The 16,698-nt window shown below is 39.0% G+C and overlaps 1 long non-coding RNA gene across 2 annotated transcripts in view; it reads left to right on the forward strand.

Moving 5' to 3' along the window:
- Positions 1 to 16,698, forward strand: part of LOC141276869 (uncharacterized) — a 304,160-nt gene that overhangs the window by 107,830 nt on the left and 179,632 nt on the right. Inside the window, exon 4 of one of the 2 annotated variants that reach the window (XR_012327119.1) lies at positions 9,487 to 9,582. The exons of the other annotated variant lie outside the window; for it this stretch is intronic. This is a non-coding gene — a long non-coding RNA (uncharacterized lncRNA). Of the gene's footprint in view, positions 1 to 9,486; positions 9,583 to 16,698 lie in introns of those variants that run through there. 2 annotated transcript variants of the gene reach the window in all.

Here is a 16,698-nt window from a genome sequence, read left to right on the forward strand (position 1 = left end):
TGACCATGATGCTAGGTGATCTCCAGCACTTCTGTTCTACAAGGTGGCTTAGCTTAAAGCAAACAGAGTGAGCTCTTGTCTCTGTGATGTATGGGTTGGCTTCTTTTCTTTCTATACTTGAGAACAGTCACCTGATCCTTAGGAGGTGGGGAGGCAAATAAAGCCATAAATTTACCAGATCAAAGGCTACTGTCAAATGAGCAGGATTGTCATTAAATGTTAAGGGATAGATGCTTTGTTTGGTGCTATTTAAACTGCCTAGAAATATGAGCTATGAGGCATAGAGGAAGTGGAAATGCCATGTGTGTTGCTTCTAATCACTGATTGCACTAGAAAAATCAGTGTGGTATAGATGGCAGAGAGCTGAACTGGTTGGTATTAGAAGGCCTGAGTTCAAGTCCAGCTCTACCACTGAGCTCGACAAAACATCTTAATTTGTCTGGATCTTAGTTTCAGTACCAATGTGGAAGTGGAATGAGAAGGAAACTATTTTCTGGAATACTCCTACTATGTGACAGGCATTTTATCATATTGGATTGGCCAAAAAGTTTGTTCGGGCTTTTCATATTATGGAAAAACTCGAACAAACTTTTTGGCCAGCCCAATAATTTAATCCCCTCTGCAAACAATCATGAAGGCATTATTGACCCCATATTTACTTACAAGGAAATTAGGACTGTGAGGGATTTAATAACTTCTCCAAGTTATTACTAGTGAAGGTAGGGATGACTTTCTGACTGATGGCTCTTTCTATAGCAGTATGCTACCTCTTCGATTTAAGAAGAAAAATTTCTTCTAAAAAATGAAAATTTCCAATCTTGGAATAAAGGGAGAACCAGAAATTAAAAGGATAAATTTATACCTATGACCTTGAGGTCTTTTTGCCAAGAGGGAAGTTTCCAGGGGAAGATAGAGAAGGAGTTAAATGAATGCCAAATCTTTTTACAATTAAACCAGAAAATGTATTTCCAGTACGATCTGTTTTCCTCCTTATAAAGCAGTAGATGTTTATTATGGAAAACTTATGAGGAAATGAGGAAAAAAAGGCACTCCCATATAATAATTTTGATATTTATCATTCTACTCCTTAAGTAAATTTTTCTAGCCCTCAGTATGTCTCTTACACTGTGAGATCTCATTTATTTGGACTGCATTAATTCAAATTGCTAATTAACTAGAGATAGGCTAGATTTTATTTGGCATATAACAGTAATTGAATAAATATTTGTTGAATGAGTAAATGATTGAAGGGATACATTAATCATATAATTTGTGAAAATTGGAGGATTTGTAACATTTTGGGTGAGATTCAACGTGTACGTTGAGCATCCATTGGTTCAAGGCCTGTCCCAAACTGTAGAATACATAGAAATAAAATTAACGGTAAGGTTCCTAACTTCAAGGAACTTGAACTTAAAAAACTACTAGGAAACAGAATATAAAACATGCTACAGAGAGGATTCAAAGAAACCGTAATGGGGTAAAAGAAAAAAAAATTAATAAAATATTCTTTAAAATGCTTATACTGCTCAATACCAATGAATATGAAAACCTTAGGCATTTAGGTATTAATTCAATGAACATGTTGTAATTAATCCTTTGATTTTACCACACAGATGACATCATGTTTATCTGTTTAAAGATAGTCTTCTGAGAATGAGCAACTAGGGCAGACTTTCTACAGCCTCTTTGGGTCTCTCTGTATTAACACTCTCAGGCAAATTTGGTCACCCTGTTTTGACACTTACTTTCCTCAGCTGTTAAATCAAGTTTTTGAAGGACATAGGATGTTTCAAGAACATTAGCTTTAGAGCTGGAAGCCTCCTCTCTCCCCAGTTCCAGGTTTGCTGCTCACTGCATTATGAGGATGCAGACACATCACTAAAATAGTCTACACTGGATCACTGTCGCCCAAGCTTCAGACATTTACGCATCAGATTCACAATTTTGCCAAATTTATATGTCACCCAAGCACCCACTCTGCACTCTGTGAACCTGATTGTCTCATAACACTAGCTAATATCTGTGCAATCACTGGTTTGATGCTTTCGTCATATTTTCTCATAGAAGTTAAGATATACTGTATACACAATCATTAAGTTGGATGTGTATATGTGATTACTAAAATCACTTTGCTTATTACCATATATTTACATGATCACACTTTAGATACAGAGGAATAGCTAAAACAGTGCTGCTTCAGGATCAAAAGTCTATGCCTAGATGATCATTAGAGATGAATACTTGAAAACTTCTAAGATTTCAATATTTCTTTATACTTTAATAGTTTGTTGTTATTGATTTTAGTATCAAAGAAGAAAAAACTATCAGAAACCAGATAGTATCTACATATAATCCGTTTACCATCTATCAGCTCTCTATACATCAAGCTACTTCTGAATCCAATGTCTCTTCTGCCTCTGGCTATTTTCTTAGAACTCAAGGCATATCTTGCCTCTCCCCTGCTTAAAAACCTTAGTAATGTCTCAGAATATGCAGAACTCCATGTGAACATGTTAGCAGTCTCCAAGGCCTTTCAAAGTTTGGTCTTTTGAACATAAACCAAATTTTCACCCTCATATTTGTTAAACCCCTTAAGGGAAAGGTTAGCTCAGGGTTCCCCAAATACCCTGTCCTGCTGGCCTTTGCCTTTGCTCATGACATTCTCGGCCTGCTTCACCATGTGAAATCCCATTTATCCTTCAAGGAGTGCCATTGTGGGCTGGTGGGTGGATCTGTGTTAAGCTCTCTATTGTTAATGTGCTTTTGCTCATTGTTTCTTTTTTATTTTCATACAGTTTTTATTCAGGCAAATAACTTGTGATTCAAAGGTTATTATTTAATATACAGGGGATGGTTGGGATGTTGAAAACTTAGTTTGGTACTATCACTTTATAGCACTGTGGCCTTCAACATGTCATGTGTCCTCTCAGAAATATACCTTCCTAATTTATAAAATGAGGAAAGTATTAAATTAGGTTTTACTTCTTCTATCAGGTCTTCCCTCACCCCCTTAGATTGAAGTACTTGGCTAGATGTGGTCTCACAGCAACTGAAGTGAACTCTGTACATTCTAGTGATACTACCTGCTTTCTTGCTTGTTTCACTTACTAGATTGTAGGTTCCTTGAAGGCAAAGAAATATATCGTTTGTCATTGTTCCTCTGGTGACTAGCTGTGTATATAGTCCTTAAAAATATGTGTAGGTTGAATGAATGGCTAAATGAATGAATCGGATTGTCTATTAAAAAGAGCTGAGATGATAAAACAATGAGACAATGTATGTATAGACTGCTGTTAAAGGCATCTACTAGATAATAGTTAAGAAAGCACTTTTGAAATATAAAAATGTGGTGACTATGAGATGGGGTAGTGGAAAGAAATAGAAACCAAGAATAAAAGTCTTCCCCAAAAGTTAACATTGAATTATTAGTTTTTTATTAAATTATAATAACCTCAAGTCCCAATGACTCATGGGGAGAATCATATAGTATAAAAAGTTGCATTTGAAAAATTAAAGCAGTCTTCAAGTATTCTTCAGCATGAAGGAAAATGGTATATCTAATTAGTAGATCTGGAACCACTCATTTAGTGCCAAACCTTGAGTAGAAAGGATAACAGAGCATAGTCTGACTGAAGTAGCATCTTCTTTCTGGGGAAAAAAAAATGGCTTATTGGGCTCTACTTTGCTCTCTATTCTCTATACATATGCATCAGTAGACAGATACACATTCACTTATCCATTATCATTTACTGAGCATGACTGACAGTAAAATTAAGAAAACAGCAGTATCCGTGTATGTGTGTGCCTCTGTGTGTGCGTGCATGTGTGTGTACATTTTGCTCAGCACAAGTTTATCTTCTCTGTATTCAGAAAATATTCTAATTTTCTTCTGGGGATCACTGCAGTCCCTCTCCTATCTCAGTGGTTCTGGAGGGAATCCATATTTTGCTGAAAATTGGACCATGTAAATGAAGTTTAAGCCAATCAGTATATACTTCTTGCTTCTAGCTTCACAGATTGAAAGCACAACCCAATTAAAATCAGTGATAAGAAGTTTTTTTTTTTTCCTGAGAATCCTGGATGTGAGCCTAGAAGTTACTGCAATTCATTTTATATCTATAAGGAGAGAGGTCTGAAAAACGTATATTATAGAGGGGAAGGGAAGATGACAATTGGAGAAAAGAAAGTTTGGAATCTGATTTTGATTACACTGTAAGAAAATTTATAACCAGCTATACCTGAAGCCATTTCACATGTGTAGAACTTTCAGTTAAATATATGTGTTTTTAAAGGTAATTTGAGACACTTTAATTTCTTACAACCAAAAGATACAAAGAAGGCTATGAGAATAGTCTTTATCCTAAAGAGCTTACAGATTAGAAGGGAATCCGATTTGTAAACATAATTGCAACTCATGAGGACATCATGTTAGAGAAATGTCTAAAATACGTTTTTGGAAAAGAAGACACATATATACATGTGACTTAGGGAGAGTCAAGGAAGATGACAAGAGAGAACAAATGTTCAGCCTGTCTTTGGAAGAATGGGTGGGCTGTTGAGTCAAAGAAGAGGGAAGAAACCATTTCAAACAGAGGGACAAGTGTGCATGAAGATGTAAAGGGGCCATGTGTACTTCAGTATGGCTGGATGGTGAACTGGCTTTGAAGGGGAGGTTGAAAAGATAGTTGGGGCCAGGTCTTGAAAGCCTTGAGTGGCATGGTCAGTTGCCTAGACATTCCGAACGTGAGGAGGAACTCTTGAAGAATTTTGAAGACTGGAGTGACCAGATTGCCTCTGCTCTTCATAAAGTTCACTTTGAGAAAGATGGATTTGGAGACAGCGAGGAGAATTAGAACACCTTTGCATTAACCTAAAGAAGAGACAGTGTAAGTTTACAGTAAGATTATAGTAGTGAAAGGAGGAGGAAACTCTAAGGATCATGGGCATTTCCTGAATTTTAACTTCCTATTCTAATGTCATTCATCTATTTTGTATTTGCTAAATACTCTTAGGGTGTAGTAATGGGTATGGCTAAGATTTGGAGCCAGAACTTAGGTTTGTGTGAAGTTCTGTCACATACTAGCAGAGTGGCCTTTGACAGTTACTTCAACTCTCTGTACCACTGCTCCTCACCTGCAAAACGGGGATGATCCTGATATACACATCATGGTGTTGCCATGATAAATAAATACATATGCGTGAAGGGTTTAGAACAGTGCCTAGCACATGGAAAGCATTCAACAAATGTAAGACAAGATTATTTTACTCTGCCTTCACTATTACTGTATCCATTTATTAATACATCAGGTAGGTATCCTTAATCATTACCACTCTTTGATTTTTACAGATGGAGAAACTGAGGCTCAGAGAAGTCATGTGATCCGCCACATACACAAATGTATTTAGTATCAGAGCTAGGGTGTGAATCAGCCATTTGTTTGCCTCTAAAGCCAGCATTTCAACCTTTGATATATTATCTTCCCTCTGTCTTCAGTAATGATTTCCCTGTGACTCCAGAAGAATTTCCTGTGCTTCACTTAGAATGACCGCATCCTTCGTAAAGCCACTCTCTGGCAGCCCAGATTTTTCTCATCCTTTTGCCATGCTTCTGTTGGAGACCTGAAATGGGGTGCTTAATAGCTAAAATTCTGAGTCAGATTTTCAGTTTATCTATAAGAAGGTGGTTACAAAGATTTTTCACTAAGAACCAGAGGGATTAAAAGTTGCCCAAGTGCTGGGGATTTATGGTTAAGGGCTGTATCTTGGTAGAGCTGGTGGTTTTATTGTTGCTTTTTTTGTTGATGATGATGAGGCTTCGGTTATTGATCGATTTTTAATTGCTCCTTTCTCTACTTGACCAAATTATAAAGTAAAAACTGGTGCTGGGAGCTGGGGTTAGGGAGGTAGTTAAGGCAAAATCAGAAGGACCAAACCAAATGGGTGAGTTTGTACTTTGTCCTACTTACTCTGGAATGTTACCTGAAGTTCAAGGCACTATTGAGGACAGCAATTCTGAGAAGGGAATGGTGGTAAAGGCTCTGGGCTACTGGAGGGCACATATATTCCCGTCAGAGTTTCAGTTCATTCGTATCAGATCATAAAAAGTTAAGGTTTATATCTTCCCACATGACCTCATATAGAACTTTGGCCAATTTAGGTCCCTAATAAATACTTGTTGAATAAAATAATAAAGAATAAGCAAAGAAAGTGGTTACAGAGTTTCTGTTTGAGGTGATAAAAGAGTTTTAGAAACAGATACTGATGATGGTTACACACAAGTGTGAAGGAAATTGATGACACTGAACTGTACACTTGAAAATGTTAAAATGGCAACATATACACACACACACACACACACACACATATATACCGTTATTTTTGCAACAATAAAATAAAGAGTAAGCACAGAGCAAGCAAATGAATGACTGAATACATGCAAGGATAAGTGGGTTGGGGGAACAGATGAACACACTCACAAATGAACAAGCGAACAAATGACTGAATTTCCCATGTGTTTTCAAGGATTAAGTAGTTTCCATAGAATGCCAAGTGCAAGTACTGGTCTCACACAGCATGGGACTCTGGCATGCTAAGAGGAAAAGAATAAACTGCATTGTTTTATTTAGAGGAACAGCTGTTGATCATGAGCTGTAAATTTTTTCCTAATGTAATGGCCACTGAGAGGAAGCCCTAATACGTCAGAGTATTGAGTGATGCCAAAAATGGCTGTAACCCTCTTAGGGCCTCATGTGGCCTGTGTGCCAAAACAATGTTGCTGAAGTGTTCAGAGGAACAGCCAGTCCACCCTCTTACTGGAAACTGCGGTAGGCTAGACCATATGGACTAAGAAAAGAGAAACCTCCTTAAATAACCTTTTATCTTAAGAAAAAGGTTTTGTCCAATAAAGACACAAAAGGCAAGGCCATAAACTGGAAAGATGATAAGAAATTACAACTTGCTCTCATAATGAAAAAAAAGGTCAATTTAGATTCATGCTGTGTTCTCAATTCGCTGTCTTGAGATTACACAAAACAATAAGCTCTTGGGGAGAAGTTTTGGTATTTTACATTTGTCATAAATACTCAGGTCTCCAGCAACAGCTGAGGGGTGCTCAGGCTTCCACGGAAGACTGTTGGGAGAAAGGGTTAGTTATTCTCCTTGGCATTGTATGACCCTTGTACCCTGAACCGGGATCTAATCTGCAACATTTTCATTAGAGACTTTTCCTTAATTATGAAGATTGTGAGAGGCAGTAGGATATAGTGGAATGAACGTGGAATTTGCAGTTATATGAATTCAACTGAAGGCTAGGGCAGTTTTGTGTTGTCAGATGTCTAAGGTTTTGAAGCCTCAGTTTGTTTGTTTTTTTAACATCTTTATTGGAGTATAATTGCTTTACAGTGGTGTGTTAGTTTCTGCTTTATAACAAAGTGAATCAGCTAAGCCTCAGTTTTGATTGAAAACACAATCCCTACCTTTTAGAGTGTGCAGTAACCACTGAATATAATTCGTAGTGCATAGTAGACATAATAAATATCCTTTGGTGTCAATTTAAGAATAACATTGGTCTAGAATTTTAAAAACTAAGTTTTAGTGATGATTTTTTCGTTGATTTCCACGAGACACTGAGAAGTTCATTTCATCTCTCTAGGCCTTCCTCTTCGTTTACATGAATGGATGGGACCTGATGAGTTTTAGAATCCTCTTTAGCTCTGACATTTTGAAAAATCTAGAGAATGAACTCATGGGTACCGGGGGGAAGGGTGGGGGGAGGGATAGATTGGGAATTTGGGATTGACATGTACACACTGCTATATTTAAAATAACGCGCAAGGACCTACTGTATAGTGCAAGGAATGCTGCTCAATCTTCTGTAATAACCTAAATGGGAAAAGAATTTGAAAAAGAATAGATACATGTATATGTATAACCGAATCACTTTGCTGTACACCTGAAACTAACACAACATTGTTAATCAACTGTGCTCTAATATAAAATAAAAAGTTAAAAAATTTAAAAACTAAAAAAATCCATCTTAAGTCAAGGATTCAGAGTGGCCTTTCAGTTTCCTGGATTTGTTGGTTGACTGGGGTCTTACTGCATCAGGAAGGAAGAGGACCTTAATACTTTTACATGGAGACCAAAATCTCCTCAATATACACCGAAAGCCTATTCCAGGGGAAGTGAATTTCTTCTGTATATTCTGTCCTTAAATCCAATCTACAAGCAATTTAAGGTTGACTGGAATGATGTCCTTCCTGGATGCCACTCATAGGACTCTTCCATTGGAATGGTGACTCTTACCATCAGGCCGGGGGTGGGAATCATCAGTAATCAAAGAGAGAAGCCATGATATCCCACAGACCCTGAGTGTGTGGAGAAAATAGTAAGGCAACCACCTCATCATCTCCATAGCCTTACAAATATCTGAGTCATCTTGACTCCATCTCTTTTACTCCAATTCACTTAATTCGGTCATTCCACAAATCCTGTTGGATTTAACTTCTTGATGTCATTGGAATCTATCCCATTCTCTCAAATCCCCATTACCTAAATCCAAATCTTGGACTACTTCAGCAGGTTCTAACTGGACTTGCAGCCTCTAATTTTAATCCTCTGTGAGCCATTTTTCAACCTGTTGCCCTCCAGTACAACCTTCAGTGGTCCCCATTACCCTTAAGGCGTAGTTCAAACTCCTTTACTGAAGGTGGTCGTGAGGTTCCATACTTGCAGGCCTTGCCTTCCTCTTGTGCCACGTCCCCAGCGTTCATCCCTTCCCGTACTTAGCTCCACCCATCCCAAACGCCTGTCTGGTCCTCCAGCCTGCCATAATTTGACTTAATTCCTGGTCTGCACATATCTGCTCTCCCCTGTATGGAATATGGTTCCTCCTCCTCTGTTTCTCCTACTCAGCTTCCAATTACTGCCACAATAATTTCCCCTGATTTTTCTGATCTCAGTTGAGGTATTGCCACTTCCAAGAACTCATTTCTTTCCCCACGTCCTCCCCATCTCCTCCTCCAGGCTTGATTACAAGATCCTAATGTCCTTATATCACCTCCATAGTCAGTCCCCCTTTCATTGTACTTTATTGTCATTGTTTAATCACCTGTCTCTATTTGCTAAATTGTAAACCCGGTGAAAGCAGGGATTCTGATGGTCTTATTCAGTGTGGCGTTCCCTAGGCATAGAACATAATAAATAAAGCATAAAAGGATCCAGATAAAGTAGATTTGTATGCATAAACGAGTAATCAATAGGACTGAGCCTGGTATGTAGCGCTTACTGTTTCTTTGACCTTGGGAAAATCACTGAAAATTGTGGACCCTTACTATTCTCAACAGAAAAATGAATACGAATTCTCTGGCTCCTTTGATCCTTGATTAAGAGGACTTTGTGAGAACAGGTATGAGAAATATGAAAAGCAACATGTGATACAGACAAGCTGGGATTGATTGTTATTTATTATTTGCTTTCTTCTAGGAGACATATCAGCTTTTGTACCAGGAGAAATAGGAGTGTAGATCCTCTAAATTCTTCGCAGCCTAGTTCGAGGGAAATGGCTAGCTTGCTTGACTGCTAATAAAGCAATTTCCCTGAATTTGACTTTGACTCTGTCTGTCCTATTAGATTGTACCTTCTGAGAAGAGCCATTTGTTTATATATATATATATATATATATATGTGTTTTTTTGTTTGTTTTTTTTTTTTTTTTTTTTTTTTTTGCGGTACGCGGGGCTCTCACTGCTGTGGCCTCTCCCGCTGCGGAGCACAGGCTCCGGACGCGCAGGCTCAGCGGCCATGGCTCACGGGCCCAGCCGCTCCACGGCATGTGGGATCTTCCCGGACCCGGGCACGAACCCGTGTCCCCTACATCGGCAGGCGAACTCTCAACCACTGTGCCACCAGGGAAGCCCGAGCCATTTATTTTTGAAAACAAGTCATACTCTGTGTTCTGTTACTACTTAACTCAGCAGTACCACCTGCTCTGCCTTTATGCCCAGTTTGAGTCAGGAGGAAAAGGATTCTTTCTGTTTGTGCATCCTGAAGAAGACAGGATCCAAGACAAGTCAAGAAGTTGGAGGATACCTGTGGAGAGTTGATTGAGTGATTTTTGTCCCAGGTCCCATTTTGACAAGTCAGTATAAGGTTGAGAGTTGGCCTGGAGCCCAGAATGAGTCAAGCTTTCAGACTCTGAACTCTGCTGCCCTGATTGGCATGGCATATGCCATCCTAGGGAAACAGGCTGAGGAAATGAAGACTTTAGCTGTTCGGTGGATCCTCCAGATTCCAGAGGAAAAGCAACACGCCTCATATCACAACTGTTACAACTGTTGGGACTGGGTACATATGTCAGATTCGGCACATCTGTCCCTGGGTATTGATACGTTGATCACAAATGTACGTCTGTAATCTTTAGGGTGTGTGTGTATGTGTTTGAGAGAGAGAGAGGGAGACTTTGTCCAGGCTGTGTGTACCAAGTTTGTGTGTGTGTACAGTGGATGATGCAGAAGGAAAAGAGTAGAGAGTAAGAGAGAATACATGCATGAAAATATAAACCAACAAGGCAGGGTGCTCTCCAAATATTCCTAAACCAGACTCTCTTAAAGCACTATTCTTTAGTTGCCAAAAACGGATTTATTTCTTGGAAACTAGCAATGCAATAAAAGCCGACCCTCAATTTCTTATAATAACAACAAGCTTCAAGTTTGGCATCCGTATCACCAGGGACAAATTGTGCCAGGCAACCAAAGGAGTCAGAACCAGCACCCACAAGAGGCTGTTCTCAATTCAGCAAAAGATGTTCTTCTAAAGTGACTGAGGTCTTAGCTCCCGGCTTCCATCCTGCCCACCCACTGAGCTGCCTTTCATTCTCCTACCAGCTCCTTCCACACTCCCTCTGTCTTTCCCCTGGGGCCAGGGAGAAGGTGACTTGTCCCTACAGACACCCAGGGACATCAGCTCCTCTACCAGGTCAATTTTCATGTTTACTGAGGATATGCCTCAAGCTGAAAATGAGCCACACCTTTTTGGTATGGACTGAGGCTACCTGATCATGCCAACATTACAAATGATTAAGATAATGGGAGAATGGAGTGGGAGACATCTGAATGGTACAGATCTCCTCCTGTCTTCGGGATAACTTAAGCTTCCTCCAGGAGAGAAGTGTTTTATGATCAGTTTAGAAACTGTTTCTTTTCCGCCTAATGAAACTAAAGTTTGGGACTTCTCTGGTGGCACAGTTGTTAAGAATCCGCCTGCCAGTGCAAGGGACGTGGGTTCGATCCCTGGTCTGGGAAGATCCCACATGTTGCGGAGGAGCTAAGCCCGTGTGCCGCAACTACTGAGGCTGCGCTCTAGAGCCCATGAGTCACAACTACTGAAGCCTTCGCGCCTACAGCCCGTGCTCTGCAGGAAGAGAGGCACTGCGATGAGAAGCCTGTACACCTCAACAAAGAGTAGCCCCTGCTCGCTGCAACTAGAGAAAGCCCGTATGCAGCAATGAAGACCCAACACAGCCAAAAATACATAAATAAATTTATTAATTAAAAAGAAAAAGCATCACTCATGGCCAATACCAAATTAGGGAAACATGGGGGTGAGACTCCAGGTCCATCCACCTCACTACAAATAACTCAATTTCGTTTCTTTTTATGGCTGAGTAATATTCCATTGTATATATCTGCCCCATCATCTTCATCCATTCATCTGTGGATGGACACTTAGTTGCTTCCGTGTCCTGGCTATTGTAAATAGAACTGCAGTGAACATTGTGGTACATGACTCTTTTTAAATTACGGTTGTCTTTTGGTTATATGCCCAGTAGTGGGATTGCTGGGTCCTATGGTAGTTCTATTTTTAGTTTTTTAAGGAACCTCCATACTGTGCTCCATAGTGTCTGTATCAATTTACATTCCCACCAACAGTGCAGGAGGGTTCCCTTTTCACCACACCCTCTCCAGCATTTATTGTTTCTAGATTTTTTGATGATGGCCATACTGACTGGTGTAAAGTGATACCTCACTGTAGTTTTGATTTGCATTTCTCAAATGACTTGTGATGTTGAGCATCCTTTCATGTATTTGTTGGCAACCTGTATATCTTCTTTGGAGAAATGTCTATTTAGGGCTTCTGCCCATTTTTGGATTGGGTTGTTTGCCTTTTGATATTGAGCTGCATGAGCTGCTTGTAAATCCTTTGTCAGTTGCTTCATTTGCAAATATTTTCTCCCATTCTGAGGGTTGTCTTTTGGTCTTGTTTATGGTTTCCTTTGCTGTGCAAAAGCTTTTAAGTTTCATTAGGTCCCATTTGTTTACTTTTGTTTTTAATTCCATTTCTCTAGGAGGTGGGTCAAAAAGGATCTTGCTATGAATTATGTCATAGAGTGTCCTGCCTCTGTTTTCCTCTGAGACTTTTCTAGTGTCTGGCCTTACATTTAGGTCTTTAATCCATTTTGAGTTTATTTTTGTGTGTGGTGTTAAGGAATGTTCTTGTTTCATTCCTTTACATGTAGCTGTCCAGTTTTCCCAGGACCACTTATTGAAGAGGCTGTCTTTTCTCCACTATATATTTTTGCCTCCTTTATCAAAAATAAGGTGACCATAGGTGCATGGGTTTATCTCTGGGCTTTCTATCCTGTTCCATTGATCTATATTTCTGTTTTTGTGCCAGTACCATACTGTCTTGATTATTGTATCTTTGTAGTATAGTCTGAAGTCCGGGAGGCTGATTCCTCCAGCTCCATTTTTCTTTCTCAAGATTGCTTTGGCGATTCGAGGTCTTTTGTGTTTCCATACAAATTGTGAAATTTTTTGTTCTAGTTCTGTGAAAAATGCCTTTGGTAGTTTCATAGGGCTTGCACTGAATCTGTAGATTGCTTTGAGTAGTATAGTCATTTTCACAATGTTGATTCTTCCAATCCAAGAACATGGTATATCTCTCCATCTGTTTGTATCTTTAATTTCTTTCATTGGTGTATAGTTTTCTGCATACAGGTCTTTTGTCTCCTTAGGTAGGTTTATTCCTAGGTATTTATTCTTTTTGTTGCAGTGGTAAATGGGAGTGTTTCCTTGACTTCTCTTTCAGATTTTTCATCACCAGTGTATAGGAATGCCAGAGATTTCTGTGCATTAATTTTGTATCCTGCTACCTTGCCAAATTCATTGATTAGCTCTAGTAGTTTTCTGGTAGCATCTTTAGGATTCTCTGTGGATTTTCTTCAGTGATCTCTTGGTTATTTAGTAGTGTATTGTTTAGCCTCCATGTGTTTGTAGATTTTACAGCTTTTTCCCTGTAATACATATCTAGTCTCATAGTGATGTGGTTAGAAAAGATGCTTGACACGATTTCAGTTTTCTTAAATTTACCAAAGCTTGATTTGTGACCCAAGATATGATCTGACCTGGAGAATGTTCCATGAGCGCTTGAGAAGAATGTGTATTCTGTTGTTTTTGGATGGAATGTCCTATAAATATCAATTAAGTCCATCTTGTTTAATGTATTGTTTAAAGCTTGTGTTTCCTTATTTATTTTCATTTTGAATGATCTGTCCATTGGTGAAAGTGGGGTGTTAAAGTCCCCTACTATTATTGTGTTACTCTCGGTTTCCCCTTTTATGGCTTTTAGCATTTGCCTTACGTATTGAGGTGCTCCTCTGTTGGGTGCATAAATATTTACAATTGTTCTATCTTCTTCTTGGATTGATCCCTTGATCATTTTGTAGTGTCCTTCTTTGTCTCTTATAATGGTCTTTATTTTAAAGTCTATTTTGTCTGATATGAGAATTGCTACTCCAGCTTTCTTTTGATTTCCATTTGCATGGAATATCTTTTTCCATCCCCTCACTTCCAGTCTGTATGCGTCCCTAGGTCTGAATGGGTCTCTTGTAGACAACATATATATGGATCTTGTTTTGTATCCATTCAGCCAGTCTACGTCTTTTGGTTGGAGCATTTCATCCATTTAATTTAAGGTAGTTATTGATATGTATGTTCCCATTACCATTTTCTTAATTGTTTTGGATTTATTATTGTAGGTCTTTTCCTTCTCTTGTGTTTCCTGCCTAGAGAAGTTCCTTTAGCATTTGTTGTAAAGCTGGTTTGAGGTGCTGAATTCTCTTAGCTTTTGCTTATCTGTAAAGGTTTTAATTTCTCCGTTGAATCTGAATGAGATCCTTGTGGGTAGAGTAGTCTTGGTTGTGGCCTTTTCCCTTTCATCACTTTAAATGTCCAGCCACACCCTCCTGGCTCGCACAGTTTCTGCTGAAAGATCAGCTGTTAATATTATGGGGATTCCCTTGTGTGTTAATTGTTGCTTTTCCCTTGCTGCGTTTAATATTTTTCTTTGTATTTATTTTTTGATAGTTTGATTAATATGTGTCTTGGCGTGTTTCTCCTTGGATTTATCCTGTATGGCACTCTCTGCGCTTCCTGGATTCGATTGCATATTTCCTTTCCCATATTAGGGAAGTTTTCAATTATAATCTCTTCAAATATTTCCTCAGTCCCTTTCTTTTTCTCTTGCTCTTCTGGGACCCCTATAATTCGAATGTTGGTGCATTTAATGTTGTCCCAGAGGTCTCTGAGACTGTCCTCAATTCTTTTCACTCCTTTTTCTTCATTCTGCTCTGCAGTAGTTATTTCCACTATTTTATCTTCTTTATTTTATACATCTAAACAAATTAGATGCAGAAAACAAAACCCAATTCTACAGTTTCTCCCGAAGTCCATGGCGTCAATTTTGGGATGATTCGTTATCTATTCAGGTATTCCAGAGATGCAGGGTACATCAAGTTGATTGTGGAGATTTAATCCACTGTTCCTGAGGCTTTTGGGAAGTCTGAGGTCTTCTGCCAGCATTCAGTAGGTGTTCTGTAGGAGTTGTTCCATGTGTAGATGTATTTCTGATGTATCTGTGGGGAGTAAAGTGATCTGCACGTCTTACTCCTCCTCCATCTTGAAGGTCTTGTTTAACTTTTCATACATAAGTCATGGCTCTTATAATAGTCATTATGCCCCTTGAGGCAAGGATGATGTGCTACATTTCCATAATTCCTCTGTGCACTTAAGGTATAGTAGGAATTGCACTGAACTTGGAGGTAGCAGTGCTGGTCCTCATCCCACCACTTATTGTCCTTGAGACCCCAGTGTGCTCTACAGATCTGAGTTGTATTTGTTCTCTGGTCATGTAGATTGGCAAAGGAATGGGGAGAAGCATGTGCTTCAGGGAAGCAGAGGAGCCTGTCTTCCTCCAAACTCCACACTCCAGAGGCCCTCCTTTTCACATGCTGCCTCTCCCCTTCTGCCCTTCCTCCCCTTTGAAGTCCCAAACCACTACCCCCAACATCCTTTGTCTTTAGCTGAAGATGGTATTTAAGGTGAGGGTTTTGGCCATTTTAATGAGTTACTCAGTTTTCCTATGTCTCTCCCATGTATACATGTTCTTAAACTTAAGTGGGATTTTCTACTGTTAATCTTTCTCATGTCAATTTAGTTCTTAGACCAGCCAGAAAAACTTCAAAGTGTAGAGGAAATTTCTTTCTTCTCAACAAGGACATGAACCAAAATTTTCCTAGTAGTTGAAGAACTAAGTATCAGTGGGGGAAATGGGAAAACATTGGAATCATCATCATTGATCTAATAGCCCCAAATCAACTCCTTTGTCCTGCTGTTCTTACAGTTGACTTGCTCCTCATCTCTGCTCCAGCCTCACACTCAGTCATGCCCAAGAAAGAGGATCAAACTGGGCCGTTTGTCACCATGCAGGGAAGAGTATCCTTGTTCGGTAGAGCTTTCCTTCTAGGTTTCCACAAGGGACATTTGCCAGTCTAGCCTCTTGACTTAAACCCTATTCTCCAGTTTAGTCTGTGGTGGTCAGGGTTATTTAGTTCCTACTGAACAAATCAGTTGTTTCCTAGAGAACAAATCATGGTGACTTATAGTTAAAGAACCTCTCCTATAGTTGATCTGTTTGTTTATTTGTTAATTTGTTTTCTGCAGAGGTTCTTGAAGGTTTATCACACAGCCTTCCAAAGTTCATCTGCAAGTGAGGAAATGTAGGCTCATGAATTTAAACGACTTATCCAAGGTCACAAAGATTGTCAGTTGCATTATTCAAATTTGAATGGGTTTCATCCTTTTCCTAGTTCTGTGTTTACCATCATGTTTTATCCTTTCTTTGATTTTGCAGTGGTTGTTTATGGAATCATTTATATCCCTTTGTTTCTGATTCTTGATTCAGTAAAGACTGCAAACAGTCCTTCCCAATCATGAGTTTACAGGACACAGAAATGCTGACAAAGAGAAAATGGGAAAAGTACAAAATAATCGTGGATTGGAGGGTGCCTTAGGGACATAAATTTATGGACTATTTGGAAAAAGTATCTGCTGGAGCCTAGACGTGACTTATCTGCCTGGCAGTAAAAGGAAAGAGAGACATCCAGAAATACATCCAAAAGACAGTAGGGAAGGATAGTTATTGCAAAGGTGAAAGTTAGTAATGATATAGGCTCATGGTTCAGGGGACAAAAACTATGATACAATTCTTCTTGTCCTATAATATCAGTATCATAGTTGGCTGGATAATCAAAAAGTTAGTAAAAATAAGAAAATCATAAAGCATGATGCATGTGTATCTTAAACATTTCATTTTAATGGAAGCTTACTAAAATATATTTATTGGTTAATAATTTTATTT

Source organism: Tursiops truncatus, chromosome 17 (genome assembly GCF_011762595.2).
Source record: "Tursiops truncatus isolate mTurTru1 chromosome 17, mTurTru1.mat.Y, whole genome shotgun sequence".
Classification (NCBI taxonomy): Eukaryota; Metazoa; Chordata; class Mammalia; order Artiodactyla; family Delphinidae; genus Tursiops; species Tursiops truncatus.